Source organism: Heliangelus exortis, chromosome 1 (assembly GCF_036169615.1).
Source record: "Heliangelus exortis chromosome 1, bHelExo1.hap1, whole genome shotgun sequence".
Lineage (NCBI taxonomy): Eukaryota > Metazoa > Chordata > Aves > Apodiformes > Trochilidae > Heliangelus > Heliangelus exortis.
This window is the reverse complement of record NC_092422.1, coordinates 69,936,291-69,957,794: the sequence shown is the minus strand read 5'-3', so window position 1 is coordinate 69,957,794 and position 21,504 is coordinate 69,936,291.

Below are 21,504 nucleotides of genomic sequence, written 5' to 3'. Positions count from 1 at the left end.
TGTTCATTCCCAATACTTTGAAGAGCAGTCTTGCTCCTACTGTCCCTAGCTACAAAAATTTAGAGGCTTTCTTCTTCAATGTCATATTCAAATTCACTTAGTGATACTTTTACCCCTAATCTTTCATCTTAACGGTTCTTCTATGTTAAATCCACAACGGTATTATTTGATGTAATAATATGTATCCATTAATGCAGCTGTGCTTTAAAGGCAAGCTAAAGAAAGAACATGAAATGGAGAGGGTATAGGGCTACAAACTGTTCTATGTTGGTTGTCAGTTTTAAAGTCGGAATATTTCAGACGTGTTTGTAGTCCTTTGCGTCACGGTAAATTTTAAGTAGGTCAGATGGGTTCTCTGTATAAGAGAGTCTGTATCTGTGTAATGTGATTCAACTGGCTGTAGAGGGTTGGGATTCATTGTACATTCCACATCTCTTCCAAATATTATCCTGCTTTGTGTGAAAATCACTGTGTAAAGGAGTTATTTAAAGAAGATTCACTGTTAGCGGTATGTTTTTTCCACATTGCTATATCAATTTCTTCATATTAAAGAATAATTACTCTATTACAATTATGTACTTTTCATTGATTGAATTTATCATTCATCATTCTAAATACATAAAGTAAATACTATTATTTAAAATAATATTGAAAAACTAGCAAGGAAGAGTGAGAGAAAATAGAGAAAAGAAAGAAGATAAAGAAATAAGAAGAGTACAAGAGTGTTTAACCTCCTAAATTCAATTTTCATATGCAGTGCTTTGGCTAAACAGATTTTTTTTTTAATTACTTATTAAATAATAACTTTTAAATTGTCTGTAAGAAAGTGCTTACCCTATGTTTTCCTTGTTTCTCTGTATTGCCTTTCTAATTTTTAGGGTTTTGCTGTAATTCTTGGTTTTAAAACCCTGTAATATGAATCAATATCTTTAACTGTTTAAAAAGTCAGTAGAGACATATCTGGATGGACAGGCTCCTCACACAGTGACACTGTTGCTGTGTTGTCCAGTTTCTTCTTGATTTGTGGCTTTTCAATCCCCCTCATTCTATGGGGTTTGTAACAAAATACATTTTTCTTTTAATTTCTGCTTAGAGTAGCTCTACAATGAAATGTACTAGCTCATCATCGTTTACTAACAGCATACTCACACAGTTGCTCCTTTACAGATCAAAATGCACTGCTGTTACATCAGAAGTAGTGCTGTACCATAATTGAGAGTATTTTATCCTCTCTAAGCATTTTTAGGTGAATAAAAAATATGATGTGTATCAGGACTACATACTCCATCAATTAAGTTACCTGCTAGAACAAGTTATAATAATCCTACCAAGAGTAAGAATAATCTTGCAGTATATGAATCTTACCTTGGATGGGTATCTTCTGTTTTGTCTTGCTTTTTTTTTTTTTTTTTTTTTTTTTTTTTTTTTTTTTTGAGAGAGAGAGGTCGAAACAATGTATTTCCATGGCTTGGAAAGCTTAGAGCCTTAACTCATAATGTAATCATCTTAGACAGGTAATGCACTTACTTACACAGAAAAATGTATTCAGTTTTCTTTATAATTACAGTTTGTTATTGGTAATAAGAATGTCAAGGATTCAAAAAATATTTAAAGAGGTACAGAATCAGGGTCCGCTAATACATTTTTTCCAGTGCGATTTTTGCTTTTTCCTCAGTTTCCTTAAGGCAGAAATAACTGCTTTAAGTTAATCACATACTATTTCTACCACCTTGCTATCCATTTTGGTGAATTTATTATTTGTTAAAAATAATTTATACAGTTGTAGGGATAAGAATTTTTCAGGAATTTTGTTTATCTTTTGTCATAAAAATTGTGTTGCAGAATCCAAGTCGTCTACACATGAAATTCCACTAGCAAAGTCTATGCTGGTTCTTTTTTCTCCATCTTTTTTTAAAATTTTTGTTTTTATTTTTTATTTGGGGGTCTATGGAGGTTATTTTTATTTTTAATTTTGCAGTTCAGTGTATCTTTGAATTACTGTGTGTACCATCTGAGAAGTAATTGAGATGTACATTAGAGTTCTTTAGTTAATATTATATTATCACAGTGAATGTTTAATTGCAGTAATTTTGAAAAGATATATATATATAGCTGATATATATATATATATATATATAGCTGAGGGAAGAACTGATGTTTCCCAGTCTTGCAAAATAATAATAAAAAATATTAAAAAATTAAATTGAAGGTATGAACAACTGAAGAAATACCTAGCCAAATTTAGATTTAGATTTGTAGCTTTAGAGGCCTACACCTAAAGTGTGGCTCTATCCATTACCCATTATTCTGACTTCTTTAAATGATGTCACAGATCTCCAAAGTAAAGTGAGAGGCTTTATTGCAGGTTTTCCATAAAACCAGAAAAGTATTAACTATGCTTAGGGTGCCCTTCCAAGACACTTTGTCCAAGAACTACACTTACTGTGATATAAAAATAAGATTTTACTTTCATCTGTGTCTTTTCTAAGAAGCTGCACTTGCTCAAATTAACAGCAAATTTCTCAGTCAGTATCTGCTTCTATTACTGATAACACTCAATGTTTATAGTTACTACTAGAGACTGGTATGCAGAACCAAGACCACTGCTCTGTTCCGAGGAACATCTTATGTTCCAGAAAGAGAAAGGGAGGAAAGGGTCACACCTGCAATCCGTCATTTAGGGAGGAGCAGACAAAACAGGTAACCAAACTTGACCAAACTGAGTATTCCATACCATATGCATCATACTCAGTATAAATTTGAGGTATCTCAAGAATCAGGTCCTTTTGATGCTTCTTCACCTCTGTGAGGTTCTAATCAGTGGAATTTTCTTTGCCTCAAAAGACTATTTTAAACTGAATAAAGTTGGCTGGAGTGGAGCTAGCTGACAGCAATAAGGACTGACACCTTGAAGGTAATGAGAACTGATAAGCCAGGTGGATATCCCCTTCAGGTGGGCCTGTCCTTAATGGTCCTATGTGGCAATCGGACACTCTGGGAGGTGATATTCCTGAGGGCCAGTTGTCAATGGCCCTGTCTGTGGTGGGGGAGGACACCTTGACTGATAAGCTGATAAGCTGGCCCTTATATGGGCCAGTTGTCAGTGGCCTTCTGAACTGAATGGGACACCTCTGGCCTCTTGCTGATAATGGGCAACTGACTAACTTACATAAAAAGCCAAAAAAACAAGTTCTGCGAACAGAGGAGCAGAAAATCTGTCTGGAATGTCAGAAATTTGGGGGTACATAAGCAACACTGAATGCGAATGGACAGTGTGGAACTGGAGGAGGTGGCTGGACAGAAAGCATGTGGGAGTTCATCTGTGATAAAGGGTTTCATGGCCTAGAGCAATACTGCCCCAGAGTGGGGTCATAATTCTTCCTTTTCATATAGCAGAACTTCTTTAACTAGAGAGTAAAGTGTCTAGTAATATTAAATCAGTGGAAGAGTAGGAAAGGAAAGAGAGATCTACATCCTCCATCCACAGCTTTTCAGGCCTTACTGATTGTCTCTTCAAAGGTATAGTGATAATACTTACAGAGATCAGAGGAGGATACATTCTGGTCTCAGCACTGTGAAATGTTCAGATGTCATCACCTACTGTAGTGCCTATCTGTGTCTCAGAAAGAGTCTGGTTGCAACCTAACTTCAGAGATACTTTGTGATCACAGTTCATTTGCTGGAGGAGAGCACACACATCACAGAAAGACTTGTCCCTTTATCACAGTACATTCAAAACCAGACCCACACTGATGTCAGTCGCTTAACTACAGCAAAAAGATGGAGAAATTAAGCAGTAAAGTAACTTAGTAAAGACCTCTCAAGGTGGTAATGAAATTACATTTAGAATCAATAGTGGTAATAGATAAAAAAGGAAAAGAGGTGCCTGGGTGACTTCAGCACATGAGTAAATAGACACTTGCACATTTTACAGATGTGACTAACCAGCCTCCAAATCTTTATGAATACTATTTAGCAGCAAATATGCAAAAAGACGGAGCAGAAGCTGGACAGCAATTTTCTCTTTCTAAATTTCTTTTAAAATAATAAAAAGGAGCATGACTAAAGTGTCTCAGATATCAACCTTCCTTAGTACTACCTAAGTACAAGTTACGAGATCTGAACAACAATTGCAATCATGGAGATGTCTGTCTGAATCCTTTGTAAGCTCAAGCCTCCGGTGCTTTTATCAACTCTTAAATGTTAAAATATCTGAGCCAGCCCCTGTTGCCAAGAAGGCCAATGAAATCCTGTCTTGCATAAAGGAGAGTGCGGCCAGTAGGTCAAGGGTGGGCATCCTCCCGCTCTACTCTGGCCTGATGAGGCCACAGCTGGAATACTGCATCCAGTTCTGGGCTCCCCAGTTCAAGAGAGACAGGGAACTACTGGAGAGAGTCCTGTAGAAGGCAACAAAAATGACTGGCAGACTGGAGAGTCTCTCTAATGAGAAAAGGCTGAGAGAGCTGGGACTCTGTTCTGGAGAAGAGAAGGCCAAGGGGAGACCTTATCAATGTCTACAAGTATTTAAAGGGTGAGTGGAAGAAAGATGGAGCCAGACTCTTCTCAGGAGTTCCCAGGGACAGGACAAGGGCAAATGGGCACAGGCTGGAACATAGCAAGTTCTATTTAAAAATAAGAAAAAACTTCTTTACTATGAGGGTGACAAGGCACCGGAACAGACTTCCTAAGAAGGCTGTAGAGTCCCATTCTTCGGAGATATTAAAAACCAGCCTGGATGCAGCCCTGTGTAATGGGTTCTAGGAGATTCTGCTTTAGTGGTAGAGTTGAACTGGATGGATTCTAGAGGTCCCTTCCAGGTCTCATCATTCCATGATTCTGGTGTTTAAATACTAAGTATGAAAAGAGCAGGATGCATTTTGTGGGCCTTGTATGCTCTTTCAGTCATTAAACACATTTGGTTTTTGTTTTGAGACAGAAATATAAGAATATGAAGAAAAAGTAGCAACTCTCACCCTATATATATCTTCATCCATTTGTAATTTTTCCTTCATTGTCAGCTTGGACCTTACCCATTCCCTACAGTGTTTTCATACTGGATGACTGTCAGTATCCCTTATGGAATAGGATAAATCCATCTCTGTAATAAACAAGCAATAGATCCTGGAGTCAATAAGAGCCAGACAATGCCAGGTCCCAGACTCTCTACCTAACTCAGTCCTCAGGCTTTCTTCTAGCATTTCTTACACCCTAATATATGGCATGCATCATGTCCTAGGAGCATAATGTAAGTAGCCACAAAGACCTCCAGTCATTTACCCAGGTAGAAGCTGTTCCAAGAGCTTTGCAGAGTGGGCACAGGTCAAAGTCCAGGAAACTGCACAGGTCACAGGACTGACTCAAAAGGAGTTTGAATGCTGGCACCATGCTCTGAGAGGGGAAGAAACTTTAGCCATATGGATAAAGCTGGATCATGCCACCCAGTCTTGGCAGTGCAGATACTGTGTTGTTTACTTGTCTTATTTATGCAGACATGGTTTCAGTGAAGACTTATCAGGCACGATGATATCAAATTATTATGAACATATTTTTGCCACTATTATATTTATTAACATTCTGATATCATCTGGCAACAAATAACAAATGAAAAAGGAAGTGAAAGAGTGAAACCATTCCAACTGCTGTAGGTAATGCAGGAAATAATGATGTAGACTTGAAAATAAAGCACTTCCTCAGGAAAGGGAAGGATAATTACCCTGCAGAGATGTCATTCTGTTCTGCTATGCTTTTTCACCTACCACCTTTACAAAGGTATCATGAGCAGAAATATTATATCAATTTTTTTCCACAGTGACATTAAGATTGATTTTTTAGTTACTGGAATACATGTGAGGAAAGGAGCAGGTCATGGGATGCTTTTAAGTTATGCTGCTTAATACAAGATCAGGGGGCTAATTATTTTAGTATTATCTTCCGTTATTCAGGCATAGCCAAGGCTCTGAACTTGGTGTATAGATATTGCTCAGGGATAATACAAGGCAATTATGGCTGTAGCTTTCTGTCTCATAAACATAGCATAAAATTGTATTCAGGAGCATGTTAATTATACTGACTTAAAGCCCATAATCACAGCAACAGGACTATCTGGAGCATATGCTTTCAGACTCACAGGACCCTGTACAACCCCACATTCTCAATATGGCAACCAGCAAACTTTCAGACAGGAATCTGCAAGTAATCCACCCTCCATGACTGCATAGGCTATCATAGCTCATTGGAAAAGAGCTGGAGCTGACGCATGTTATAGTAAAAACATAATATGGTAACTGCTGTATTTTCTTCATCGAAGTTTCAAGAAGTTTTAGCAGGAACTGGGACTATGTTTCATCTCTTGTTTTGGGGTGAAAAAAAAAAAAAAAAAAGTGGAAAAGGATTTATGTCTTTATTATCCTCAGATTTTAAGATGTGGTTAAATGCACTTTCAGTATATATAAAAGTAAAAACTGCAAAGCTTCTCAGCCAGTATTTTCCTAGCTGCCAGCATTAAATGGTGTTGATACTGTTCCATAATTTTAAAACATGTTATGGTAGAACCCTTGTCTCAGCATAGTCAGTGAACTGGAAGGCTAAATGAGAGCTTAATAACTTGTTCATGTAATACAATGCAAAGCACATCAAAATCATATATTGAAAATGCTGGCATTGCTTTGAAATTAGAAGTTCAGAGTAACATAATGAGATGTGCAGCAACAAGTGGTGTATATTTTCATTAGCATTATCATATGAACAAGTAGACATCTGCCTTCCTGTTTGTCAAGAGACCTCAAATGCTGCAGGGAGGACACAGAGATGCTAAGAAGTAGAAGCTGTCCCTAGCAGCCAGAATAATTTTTGTGACCTCATTTTGCAGTCCAATATTTCAGGGTCTTGATAAAAACTTTTTGGTTGCAAATCTACGAAAGCATTTTCATATGTAATTTTTTTTTTTTAATTGCAAGTTACCTATTCCAAATGGTATATTTTAGATTACATTTTGCAAAAAATGTTAAAATGTCTTGGACAAATTGCAGTGGAGATGCAGTACTATAACTCAAGATGTTTAAATAAATTCTTTGTTTTTTTACTGGCAAAATGAAATTGGGAATTATTTCACTTCGAACAAAATATATTACTTTATATGCAGAGGAGGCTAATTAAATTCTTTAAATTTTATGGGATTTTTAAGGTTTCCTTTAGTTTTAAATAAATTTCAGTTTGCCATTTACTCCATTACATTTTAGATAAGTGACATGTGTCGTCTTTACTTTTTACTTTTTCATGTTTCCTATCAGTCCAAGCCTTTTAATTTTAATCAGGAATCATTCAGGAAGTCGTCATTTGATTAACGTAATGCTACACTACTTGATAAATAAGCCTAGGACCATAAATGTCACTCACCTCTAGTCATAATCTAAGGAAGAATAAAAAAACAGAGTGGTCTCGTTGTGCTCCAATATGTAGGGGAATCCAGTGAACCATGGAAAACTTATTTCACTGAACTATAGGATATCTACTTTGTAGAGCAATGTAATTGGACACAGTACTAACCACAAGATGTCCACTTTTAGGAAACTGCATCTGGTAAAATTTTAGATTTTTAAGATGTAATTTTGCTGTTGTTGTTCCTATTGCTTTTTTTTTTTTTTTTTTTTTAAATTGAATTTCAGTAGATCAGTAACAGACTATGATTTCTCTCCCTAAATCTACCAAATAGAGGAACTATCCACGAAAGGAAATGTACAGGTCAGCACCAGACAGTTCTTATTTTTACACCCATAATTACTCTTAGCCATGCTATTCTTATTACAAACATACATCATAGCTGAATTGTAGATAAAAAATAAAAATTTGTAGTAAAAAAGGTGTAGCTAAAACAAGTTGCAGATAAAATAATAGAACTGGAAAGAAGCTGATTTCTTGACATTTATGTGGCCAGGAATAATTTCCCTTTTGATTGCCCCTCCACTGCTTGTCTACTAAAATACAAAATTCCAATTTCCTTTTCTTTTTAAATTGTCTTGATGAAGTGCATGTCAATTTGCTTATTTATTTAGAAACTGAGCCCTCTGACTGTTTTTTCTAAACCAAAATTTTTGATGATGCTAACATTTTTTAATATTAAGTGTAGATGTAAAATGAAGTTCCCTAGAAGGAATTAAACAAGGTAGCTGGTATTTTACCATGTTTGTATTATTTACAAGCAATCATGTGAATATTTGAAAATATGTCTTTTACTTGACATTTTCTTTTCAGTGTTCAAGTATCAGTTAATATGCAAGTAGTTTGCTGGATATGGTGTGGCTAACCTTGTAAAGCATATATGATTTGGTTTTGGTTTTAGACACAAAAAGACAGGAAGATTAAATTCTAAGTCTTTAATTATCATATAATTTGAGTGTTTCTGACACAGATGTTTGTATTTATAATTGAAAATTTAATTTGTTTTCAGATTTCCCAGGAGAACATACACAATGCTCAGACACTTGGAAAAAGAGAAATTATGTTTGAAAGTTATTATAAAAGAGAAGCACAAGCAATTAAATATCCAAAACTGTGTTAATGTGTTTATGATCCTTTAAGACGTCTAATAGATTGTTGGTTCAAAGTTAACAGTACACCTTACTAAACAGAGGATTCTTTCTTTCATGTTAAATAAAGATTCTAAAATGATACAGTAAATATAATTTGACTACAGTAGATTCAATTGCTCATATTATGCTTTTACTTTATTTAATTTAACATCTTAATCCTGCTAGGGATTTCTAATAAATTCTGTTTCCTTTTTTGTAATATAAGTTTCTTTCACTTCATGGTGAGGCCAGCAATATCAACATTAAGACTCTCTGAACAAAAAGCTACCAACTCCAACTCTCATCGGTATTCTTTCCATTAAGATCTTTTGTTCTTAAATTGGACAGCAACATAGAAAAACACAACCAGCAGATAGGGAGATGTGATTTTTCCCTTCTACTCTGCTCTCATGAGACCCCACTTGTCCCACTGCATCCAGCTCTGGGGTCCTCAGCACAAGAGACATGGATTATTTAGAGCAGGTTCAGAGGAGGAACACTAAAGTGGTCAAAGAGATGCAAAAATTTTCCTATGAGGAAAGGCTGAGGGAGTTGGGGTTGTTCAGCCTAGGGAAGAGAAGCCTCTGGGAAGACCTTACTGCACCTTCCATACATAAAGGGGGCTTATAAGAAAGATGAAGAGGGACTTCTTACCAGAAAGAGAAAAGGGGTAATTTAGATTGGGTCTAAGGAAGACATTTTTTTACAATGATGGTGGTGAGACACTGAAACAGGTAGCCCAGTGAAGTTATGGATGACATCCATAGAAGAGTTCAAGGTCAGGTTGTATGGGGCTTTGAACAACCTGATCTAGTAAAAGATATCCCTGCCTATGGCAGGTAAGTAGGTTATCTTTAAAGGTCCCTTCCAACCCAAACCATTCTACAATTCTGATACAGTTAAATATTTTCCTGTTTTTTTGGTTTTTTGGTTTTTTTTCTTCTGTGTGTGAAATGTCACAGAAAGTCTTTTCCCCTTGGACTAATTGGTGAATTATAGACAACTGAAGTCATCTTTCACTTCTGCTGCAACTGTCTTGATATGACAAGCTCATTGCCTTGGTAATGGCAAGCTCATTACACCTGCATCCTCAAAAAGATGTATGAGTTGCAATGTTCATTAAATAACTAATGTTGTAGCTGACTGCTTTGTGGATTCCTCAGTTGAATAGCTACACAATGGCAATGGAAAATTAGATACAAAAGTATCAAATGCACAAAACCTGCAAGTCAAAAAGGCCATGTTTCATAGAAAGTTCTGCAATAAGTTACCAATAATAGACAGAGGAGGAGAAGGAAGAATTTAGTTCTGTTCATAAGTCTCTGTAACTCTCTCCAACTTCTGGGTCAGAAATAAATTTTGCCTGTCTTTGCCTCTATTTGCCCTTCACATGTATTATTAAGGTATGTGTATAATTCCTGGTTATTTTTCTAATCTTTCAGTAATTGTTCAGACAGCATTACAGAAAGGTAAAGGAAAGGTGTTCTTTTGTTGTTCTTGCCTTTTATAATTCACAATAGCTTTACAATTTAAGACTTCATGAATATTCATTCAACTTTTCTACTTTTTTTTCCATTTTACAAATTCCTAAAGTACTTGTTAATAAAGCACAAACACATCTCTGAAATGGAAAGGGACAATTGTATACCATCTACTGTATGCTGAGAACTGTCTGCTGAGTACCTCTACACCTCACTTTCTACTGGGGCATCTGATCAGCAGATGGCACTCAGTCAGTACCATGAACAGAACCTTGTGAGAAGGTTAAAGAAATGTCATTAAAGGCCTTTCAAAAATACTTTCTGGAGCTAATGTTCAACAAATGTAATTATAAAACATCAAAACAAACTTTTTAAAAGTGACGTTTAGGACTGCAACCTGAAACGAGCTGTTTGTTACACATTTGATTGAGTTGCCCTTATCTCACTGTGAGATCACAGAAAAAAAGGTGCAGATGGCCGAGTATTATGAAGGTGAGATTGATTGGTTAGCACGTGTTACAAATTCTGTGACTTGTGCAGTTGAACTCTATATATGTAGAGTTTCCTTGTAAAAATCAGTGCTGTGAGCAGAGTCACCTGCACCTTGATGTTTTCTTCAGGGTGATGAATGAGTGCTGTCTGCTAACCCGTGTACATTTGTCCCAGTGGAGAGTCAGCTGTGAAGAAGTGTCTGGCAGAGAGTTGGCTGTCAGAGAGTTGCTTGTTGGAGACAGGTGGCTGTGGAGAGCTGTCCTAGACCCCTTGACATTTAAGTAGCATTCACCACCTAAAATTCAAGATCTACGTAATTTATTACACAGTAAAGCATATCTTCCATCAGAGTCCAAAGATATTCTGTCTCGAGCTTTTCTTCTGAAGGAAGGATCTCATAAATCAACATGTTGGTTATTCTCTGCACTCAGATTTTGGTTGAATTTCAGTCTGATCCCCATTACCATAGTGTCCCTTGGGAGTGTGGACCATGGACTGGAGGACTGAGCAATGTTCTCCCATTTAATTAGCTCTGTAGTTAGCCAAGAATTTTTAAGATTAATATCAAGATCATAAAATAGTTCTACAGTCAAGTTGTTGCGTGAGACGAATCTCGCCGTGGGCGCGAGCTCGGTTCGCGAACAGAGTCAATCGAGCTAGTGTTGGTTGGGGTTAGTATCAGTGAACTAACTTCGATCCGCCTGGCCCTGGAGCCTGCTCCGGAAACCACACCCAGCCGATCCCCGGGCATGCGCCCCTGGGCCAGCCCCAACTGGGCACAGGCGGGGCGAGCACCGTCCGGGCCCATCACCCGGCAAGTCCTGGCACCTGCTGCCTACATCAAGTAAAGCATCAGGAACTGAAAAACACTCTGTGAACATTCCAATAAACTATTTTTCATTTTGCTACACTGTGGGCAGTAAACCAGACAAATTAATTTATACTAATGATAAACTAAAGACATTTACTTCATTTTAGAGTGAAATAAGTTGCAATCATTTTGAAGAAGGCGGATGAAAAGTTATTAAACAGTGAATTACTCAGTTGCAAGCTAAATGGGTAAATTCTCTAGTATAATCCAAGAGGGGAAAGGAAATCTCTGTTATTACTATTATTTCTACTCTAAAGAATATCACTACCCTGGAACCTTTTATTAAATGACAATCAGAGGATATGAGATATTTGAGGATAATGGTCTATTATTGTTGATACTCAGTTAATGTTAAACACGGAGACTTTTATCTCAAGGATTCTTTCAATCTTTTCAAAGATTTTCAGTTTAAGCTTTGGAATATGTGTTTTTTTTAAAGTTTATACCTATTATATTGATTGAAATTAGATGCAGACTACAGGTTCTTCCCTTCCAGACTACAGACTACTTCCCAAACATTACCAAAGAAAATATAGGCCCTAAGACACAAGTAGGATCTTGCCGTCCAAAAAGATAACTTTTTCCAGGTAAATCAGGTGATCTATTAATTCTTTTCCCAAACCTTGGATTGCTTATAATTTTTTTTTTAATGCAAGCAATGAGAGCTTGCAATCTAGATAAGCTCATGAAGATTAGAGGGAGTTATGATCTCCTGAGAAAGACCTAAAAACATTCAGGAAGATTCTGGAGATTTGAAAAGCATTTAATTGCACAAGACTTAGGAAAAAAATGTAGCAGAACAGTGATGATATTTTTCAGTATATAGAAAATAACTGTATTACACACTTGCTGGTGTAAGAACTACTAGATATTTAAACTACATAAAAATCTACAGTGCCCTCCCTTCCTGCAATAAATTTAAACCACTGCATTTTTTCATTTGCAACTTTGGCAATTATCCTCATTTTCATCTGATAAACCCATGACTGGATAGAATGATCTAGAAATAACAAGAAATGTTATGTGATATGAATATTTCTGTAAATTCTGTTTAACAGTCCTTAGTCCTGTGATGGTGCTAATGAGTCAAAGAGAATCTTTCTTTTATATGCCCATGAGGTCTGCATTACAGGTTTCTGATAGGAAAGAAAATGTCATTTCCAGCCTAAGATACCACTTTGAATAAGGTTGGACTTGAAATTGAGAAAAAAAATACCATCTTGTTTGCCAAGGGCTATATTTCAGGGATCTAGATGGCTGGTGCTAGTCATGCAGCTGTACAGGAACAAAATGACAGCCTAATCACACATTTGACTGCGTGCTGAACTTTTTTTTCTGCCAGGATTTAAATCTCTGAACCAGGAACAAGGTGGCGAACATAATACTGATGCCAATCCCCTAAATGCATTCATATCTAATTTATAGCAAGGATACATTCCTGATTATGTCTTTAATCCATTGACTGCAGTTGTACTTTTCGGTGCTTGTCTTTGCTAATTAAGTTAGAATTCTTTTAAATTTAATAAGGTATCTCCCAATCTAGCAATTAACATACAGTTCAAATCTGGGAGTAGTACCAGAAATGCTTCTTGAGTTTGTGTATAATAGTACATAATAGTGCATCCCATAAAATATCAATTTTTGTGTATATATGGCATATTGGTAATCTTTTTTTTAAGGAAAGGGAAGTTTCTTATAGATAATTTGTCTCTTTGTTGGAGTCCAAAAAGTCCAAAAAGGCATATTTAATCCTGATATTGAACATAATGACAGATTAATAATGTCAGCATCCCTAATGTTAGAAACTTTTGAAGACCTAAGCCAATTCTCTCCTAACTTTCACAATCCTCCTGGTCTTCACAAACCTTACTGGTTTGTACCTTCAGTGTCCAGTAACAACTGTTATGGATTTGATATGCTTTAGATGAAGAAGTACCATTGTTTCTTTAAAAAAAATAAATTAAAAGAATCTACCTGATAATTTATTTTCTTCTGTTTCATATATTTCATAACTAGCATAATTAGCTATTTCCTGCAAACATTTTACATACATAATTTCAGAAATGCATCTTTTATTTCCCAAGTTTCCTATTTTCAAGGAGCAAACACATCATCATATCTTGTCTGCCTTCGTAAGACCATCAGTTACACCCTGTATCATTGCAGAACACAGTAACCCAAGCCAAAAGAATGGATATGAGATGAATGGAAACTGCCACAATTATATTTTCTTTTTTTCTTTTTTCTTTTTTTTTTCTATTCTTGCAGCTTTTTTTTTTTTTTTTTTTTTTTTTTTTTTTTTGCTTCACCCACCTATGTCTGTAATGGCTTCTGTATCTCTTTCCTAAGTAGTAAAAGTTGATTTACAGTCTATCACTATGTGTGAATAGTCAGAGATGCATTACTTTGTACTTAACCTAACACTGATTTTATCTGCCAGTCATCTTTAGATATGGCTATCCTAAACATGTTTGTGACATGTGAGCTGTTGTTTCATTTTTACCCTTTTGTAGGGTACGCATTGTGTAGCACGCATTGTAGGGCTATGATGAACTGCATGAATTCCACTCCAAATATTCAGGTGATCCCTGTAGTACCCGTCTTCAACGACTGGTTCCACTTTTTTCCTGCATTAACCAACTGATACTGTAAAATAAAACCATACTTCTTACAGCATTGCTTTATTATTGCTATAGTACTTTTGGTTGTAAAAAAATGAAGCATTATCTATTAAAAAACATCACAAACAACAGTAATCCTGATCATTTCAAACATTCTCCCATAGAGAATAGTCTATAGATATGGGGCTTCTTGTGTTACTTAACCACCTTTTAAATTATTATGTTTTAAATATTTTTTATTAATTTTCATGATGCAAATTACACATATAATTCTTAGAGTTATTCTAAGAGACATTTTAAGGATAGATGCTGCGTTTCTCATAATTTACTCTTCTGGAACCAGCATTGTGTTGAGAGTTGGGTTATCCCACAGATTTGTTAGGAGATGTTGCATGACCTTCTTTTGGAGCTACTTATTCAGCACTCCAGCTCCTGCCCATCCATTAGGACCCACTTTATGGGGTTTTTTTATCTCTTTCTGCAATAGTTCATGACCAGTCACGAGTGCTTTCCCCCACAGTTCTGTGCTGGGGCCTGTTCTCTTTAACATGTTCATTAATGATTTGGATGAGGGGACTGAGTGTACCCTCAGTAAATTTGTAGATGATGCCAAACTGGGTGGCTGTGTCGATCTGGTGGAGGGTAGGGAAGCCTTACAGTGGGACCCAGACAGGTTGGACCAATGGGCCAAGGGCAATTGTATGAGGTTTAACAGGGCCAAATGCCAGGTCTTTCAAATGGGTCACAACAACCCCATGGTGAGCTACCGACTTGGGGAAGTGTGGTTAGAGAGCTATAAGTTGGAAAGGGACCTGGGGTGTTGGTTGACAGTCGACTGAATATGAGTCAGCAGTGTGTGTGCAGGTGGCCAAGAAGGCCAACGGTATCCTGGCTTGTATTAGGAACACCGTGGCCACCAAGAACAGGGAGGTGATCATCCCTCTGTACTCAGCTCTGGTGAGGCGACATCTTGAGTCCTGTGTTCAGTTCTGGGCACCTCACCATAAGAAGGACACAGAAGTGCTGGAGCATGTCCTGAGAAGGGCAACAAAGTTCATGAAGGGCCTGAAGGACAAGTCCTGTGAGAAGCAGCTGAGGGAGCTGGGGTTGTGCAGTCTGGAGAAGAGGAAACTGAGAGATGGCCTTACCTCTCTCTTCAGCTACCTCAAGGGAGGTTGAAGTGAGGAGGGAAGCAGCCTCTTCTCAGTGAACTGTGACAGGACCAGAGGGAATGAATGGAAGCTGCACCAGGGGAGGTTTAGGCTGGATGTTAGGAAACATTTTTTTCACTGAGAGGGTTATCAGGCATTGGAATGGCCTGCCTGGGGCAGTAGTGGAGTCATCACTCCCTGGAGATATGTAAATGTGTTTGGACTTGGTCCTTAAGGACACGGTTTAGTAGTTAGATTATGGTGTTTGTCAAAGGTTGGACTGGATGATCCTGGAGGTCTCTTCCAGCCTAAAACATTCTGTGATTCTGTAATGGCATATTATTCGTTATTCACATCTGAGTATGGGTGCAGTAAAACAGACCAAGGGGGCAAAGGAATTGCTGGTAGTTTATTTTCAAAGAAACTGAGGCAGAGAAAGGGAAGCAGTAGAGTGGTAAAATGAGGGAAAATGAATAAGAAACTAATTGATGTGATGTCCAGAGCTTCTTCACAGTCTTTCCCTAGCAAGGATTTATATGAGTTTTCTGCAGTGAGGAATCTAACATTTGAGGGCATATCATGTCCCATTATTGATTAAATTTATGCAAAAATATGAATCTCCAGAAAATGAAAAAGAACTATCAAATAGGATTTTCAAAGAAAATCATCAGGACTGATTTTCATATTTCATGAATATCACAGTGCAAGTTCCCATTCTGGACCTGAAGAGCCATCTCCTCATATCTTCATAATATACAAATTAATATAGTCAGTTTATCTGTGAGAAGGAATGGTGGAACTTGTTTAATATCTTCACAGGTTTAAGAGAAAAAAAAAAAAGGCCAAAATACTTGAACCCAACCTATTAAATCATGTTCATATTTTCATAGAATCATAGAACCATGTAGGTTGGAAAAGACTTTTAAATCATCAAGTCCGACCATAAGCCTAGTACTGCCAAGCTCACCACTAAACTATGTCTCTAAGCGCCACATTTACACATCTTTTAAATACCTCCAAGGGATGGTGACTCAACCCTGATCAGCCTCTTCCAGTTTCTGACAACCACTTCATTGAGGAAACTTCCTGATATCCAATCTAAACCTCCCCTAGTGAAACTTGAGGTTATTTCCTCTTGTCTTATTTATGGTTACTTGGGAAAAGAGACCAATCCCCAAGCCCTTGCTGTAAACTCCTTTCATGCAGTTCTAGAGAGCAATAAAATCTCCCCTCAGCCTCCTTTTCTCCAGACTGAACAGCCTGTTCCCCCAGTCACTCCTCAAAAGACTTGTGCTACTCCAGCTTTGTTGCCCTTCTCTGGACATGTTCCAGCACCTTGGTGTCTTTCTTGTAGTGAGGGGCCCAGAACTGAAGAAGGTATTTAAGGTTTGGCCTCACTAGTGCCAAGTACAGAGGAACAATCACGTCCTTAGTCCTTCTGGCCATGCTATTCCTGGTACAAGCCAGGATGCTGTTGGTCTTCTTGGCTTCCCTAGGCACACTGCTGGCTCAGGAAAAAAAACAGGATTTGAGGTGTAACCTCACCAGTGCTGAGCAGAAGAGCACCTCTGTAGTCCTGCTGGTCACTTTCCAGTGCAGGTCAGGATGATGTTGGCCTTCTTGACCACTTGGGCACACTGCTGACTCACATTCATCCACATGTCATCTGGCACCACCTGCATTTCTTTTCCTCCAGGCAGTTTTCCAGCCACTCAATTTAGCCCCATAGAAAATTGGAAGGTTGACAACATAGTTAACAGAGGCCAAAGGAATCTTTAGAATTCTATCAGTAATAATTTTAGCATGTGGCTGAAGGCTCACTTAAAAATAAAGGAAAAAAAAAAAAAAGAAGCATGGAGGAAAACTAAAATGATTTATCAAGTTATTGGCAAAAAAAATTGCGTGCATAAGTTTCTGTGCTCTGCCCCAAACTTGATGATGTTGTTGAGAATTTTCAAGTCCTGACACTCTGAAGAACCTGAAGTAAATCCAAGGGGAAAATATGTTGGTTTATTCATGCTTTCAGACATTACAAGCTTCACTTTCCATTTGCTGAAACTTCTTTAGTAGGATCTTTTAAATAAACAAAACAGTTGGTGTTATACATTGCTGCATGCCAGAACTCCATTATCAGCAGGCTTATTCTTGAAATAATGATTGATCCATTACAGCATTTCTCCAGTAATATAGTAGCTTTGTGCTATCTATCATTCAGACACACATAGAAAAAAAATAGTCCAACCTTATAGTATCATTTTCTGCTTTTGCTACTCATACTGATATAATTCTCTGGAAAACAGCTTTATTATGTAAGCTTCAAAATACCACCTGATAATTCAGATTAGTGGTCAACATTTTCAAAGTATGCTAGAGACTTATATGCTTCATGAGTACTCCTGAAAATATCAAATGTCTCTAGTAGGGGATCTCTCAAAGCACTAAGCAAATTAAACCTGAGACCTAGAAAGCATCAGAGAGAGAAACAATTGATGCTTGAACCCTAAAACTTAATTTGTTAAAACTTAGGTAGTGAAAATTAGGGCATATTGATTTAGTTGTTCTTAAAATTGTTGAAAGGAAAAAATTATTTGTATGTGAGTAACCTACCAAGATGAGTCAACAAAAAAAACTCCCCAGGACACATGCCAGACTTAAGGGCATGTGTTCATCATGTGTTCAATCTCACCTAAAGAGATTTGGGATGTATTATGGGATGCAGAAGGGAAGTGCATTTCAGGATTGAGTAAAATCTACATGGGATGTTTATGGGAAGGACCAAAGGCAGGAAATGGAAGGCAACAAGGTGGATCAGGGAGGAATAAGTGTGGGAAAACATAAAGAAAATGGGATAAAAGGGACTAGATATCTGTGAATAGATGCTGTTCCATAAACTTGAGTGAGAGCCTTGCATGTTGTCAGTGCAGTCTGTTCCAGTTTCTTACCAAATCGTATTCCCCACCTCTCTTTTTTGTGGTTGCCATGTCTATTCTGAGTGAGTGTGTGAGTACTCATGAACCTCAAGATGGAGAAGCCAGCAAGTAAGAGAAGAGTTATGAGCATCAGCTGCTGGAGTAGTACTAAGAAATACCCATGACCTGAAGTTCCAGGTGCCAGTGACTGGAACATAAAGGCACCTGGATCCAGGTGCTAGATAAACTGTTTTGAAGATCTGGAGAAAGGTGTGCAGGTATGTGTGAGAGTAGACTTCAGTCCTGAGCTTCTGGAGAAAAGAAAGAGGACTAGAACATCTGTTTCTGTTTATGTGGGTGCCTGTAAAGGCACAGTTTTCTGCCTGTGTTAACTTTGTGGTTAGCTGTGCTATTGCAGTGCACATGGGTATGCATGTGAGTGAGTATGTGTGCCAAGACTATGTGCTCAATCTTGATGCTGGGCTGACCTGGGGACATGGAAGTGCAGCAGCTGCAGCATTTTGTGGGGGGACAGGTGAATACACCTTTGCCCCCAGTCCCATAACTGTTGGCAATCCTTAAGAATTTCCAATTATATTATATTACTTACTAAAATTATTATACACAAAATATAAGACTTCCAGGAAAAAAAAAAAAAAAAAAAAGTTAATTAAAACATTAATTTCTGTTTTGCAAGGCTAAATGCTTGTATAATGTTATTTAATAGGTTAAGTATCAAAGAGGAAGAAATATAAAAAATCTTAAAATAATTTCAGTTTTCAGTGCTGTTTCAGAATAATTTTGTCAAATTGCAAAATCAGAGGTAAGTGCTTACATTAACAATATGGCTTCCTGTAGAGGTTGGAAGAGTATATGCAGGAGATAAGAAAGTGAGAGTTAGCCAGAAAAATTCAAAACAGTAGAAGAGAGATAACAAAAAGTGAGATATGTGAAAGGCAAGAGAGTCTAGAAAAGTATCTAGTGATAGGGAAGAACACTGTAGCATAAATATTCAAGCAGCTGCTTCAGTGTATGAGACATCAGCCAAAAAAGCCTACGGAACTTCAGGTTGCAAATGAGGAATCAGACAACAGTTGAAGCACTGCAAAGAAAAGAGAATTTTCTCTTTACTGAGCAAAACATGTAATATACAAGATTGGGCAGCTCAAATGTACAGATTATTCCCAATAAATAGAATTAAATTCAGAGGGCAGAAACTTGGAAACAAAAAGAATTCAACAATCTTAGACTAATGTGGTCTTTTGGTTATCAGTAGCTGAGAACAGAAAATTTTCCATAACTGTATAGTCTATTTCATATATACCCTGTTCTTCCCAAGACAATGTTTTCATCACACATGAGGAAAGACAAGGTTTATTACAAAGTTAAATCATTTTGACTGCAAAATGTATTATCTTGTTTATAGGTCACTCTAGACATAAAAGGATAGTTTTCATGCCTCATCATATTTCTAAACTACTCTGATACTAATAGACCAGTTTTATTTTCTTCTATTATGATTGTTATATGCTTCTATACGTGTAAGAATTTTAAAGTATACGTAAGGAATGAAAATGAGGGGATATATATCTCCATTCTGAAGTGGCTTAAGAGATTCTGATAGACTATGTGTTTTTATCTAAACATTTTAATTTGGATGCATAAAATTAAGTTCTGTTTCACAAGAGCATTCTTTTTTGAATGGCAAGATTGGAAAATCACCAGAGCATTTATAGGAATGATAAGATTTTATAACACATTTATTGCAATATCTTATATGCATTTGGGTAGAGGCTAAAGGACACATCCAAATCATAATGTCACTGTAAAAATTATTATATGGGGAGCTAGTATGATATCCCTATTTCATTAAAAATCCTGAACTCTTATCTCTGAGAGTTCTTTAAGGAGCTCCTTCAGGACTGATTATTAAGAAGTTCAGAAAAATAGATATGTTCCAATTAAATTCAGCTAACATCTTCAATGTGATTCAAAAGTATTTTAGTATGTTTTTGCAAAGCAAAATGATGGAATTTATTTCTCAGACTTTTGAAATTTCTATGTCAATAGAATGTGCTTGGTTTTGGAAAGGAAGGAGAAAGTGAAGAACACATTTTCTCTCATCACATAAAATTTATTTTTGTACAGTCTGGATATTTTTTTACAGCCTGCAATAATTACTGATGTGACATTTGCTAACCTTGCAATTATGTAACATTTTTCATACTCTAGGCTATTGAAGTTATCTTGGATATCTGGATGGGACTGAGATAAAAAGTTATACTTCTGTGGTTTGTTAGCATTATATAGGAGACCATAAACTTCAAAATCTAGATTTTTATTTTTTTTTTTGGCCTATTTTTCAAAATATTCCATTAAATTATATATCTGAAAAAAGGAAATGTAAGCATTTGCAGAAGGTGAGAGCATGCATTTCACAGGGGTGATCTCATCAAGGACTTCCTGCAGTGTAAAGGGGGGTAATACGTAAAGGGCCAAGTGAAGAACAAGGAGTAACAGAGACATGAAGCTGATAGACAAGGGACAGCAGAAACAGTGCCAAGGATGAAAAATCTCCAGCCACCATTAAGCCACCATTGAGAATCTTAAGGCACAGCTTTGGAGAGGACCATCCTGGTCTTTGTAATTTATAAGAGGGGAACAAGAACATGGGGATTTGGATGATTTAAGGAGATTGTCAGTGGGACTATGCAATAACAAAAAGATGGGCAGTTCACCCATATCCAAGTGCAAATCTTCACATAATGACTACAACAATGTGTCATTTTAATTTTAGGCATAGAATGTTCAGACTTCCCCAAAGTAATTAGAAATTATTGTGTAATTGTCTATTTCATACGTTTAGAAAGATATATAGTGTGACTCTTTAATAAAAATAAATTATATATCACAAACATCCTAAGATGCATATTCCAACTTTTAAAATATAATAGTAATTAATATAAAAAACCCACATGACTACCTATTATTTTCATTTAAAAATTAGTACAGTAAGACTGTATATTGTGAGAAATAGAAAAGAAATAATTGTGTATCTGGAAAAGCTGCGTCATTCAGCTGTTTGTTTTCATTTCTTAAATGCAATCAATCAATGAGATTTGCCCTTTTTCAGAAATCCTTAAAGAATTTTATAAATGACCACTGACAAGAAGAGTCATGTGAAAATATAATAGTTGCTGCAGTTCACTGGCAGATGCCCTACTGCCAAGGGATGATTTAAGAGTAAAAAAGAAATAGAGAAGTTTTTTACAAAACTGTGGTAGCCAGGTCTCATTTGTGCATTTGAAGGGTCTCTTTCAATCCATTTTCCACCTACGTCATTGACACATCTATATTTTTACTATTTCTGATACTAAGGATAAAATTTTGTCCTAATAGTCCTAATCCCACA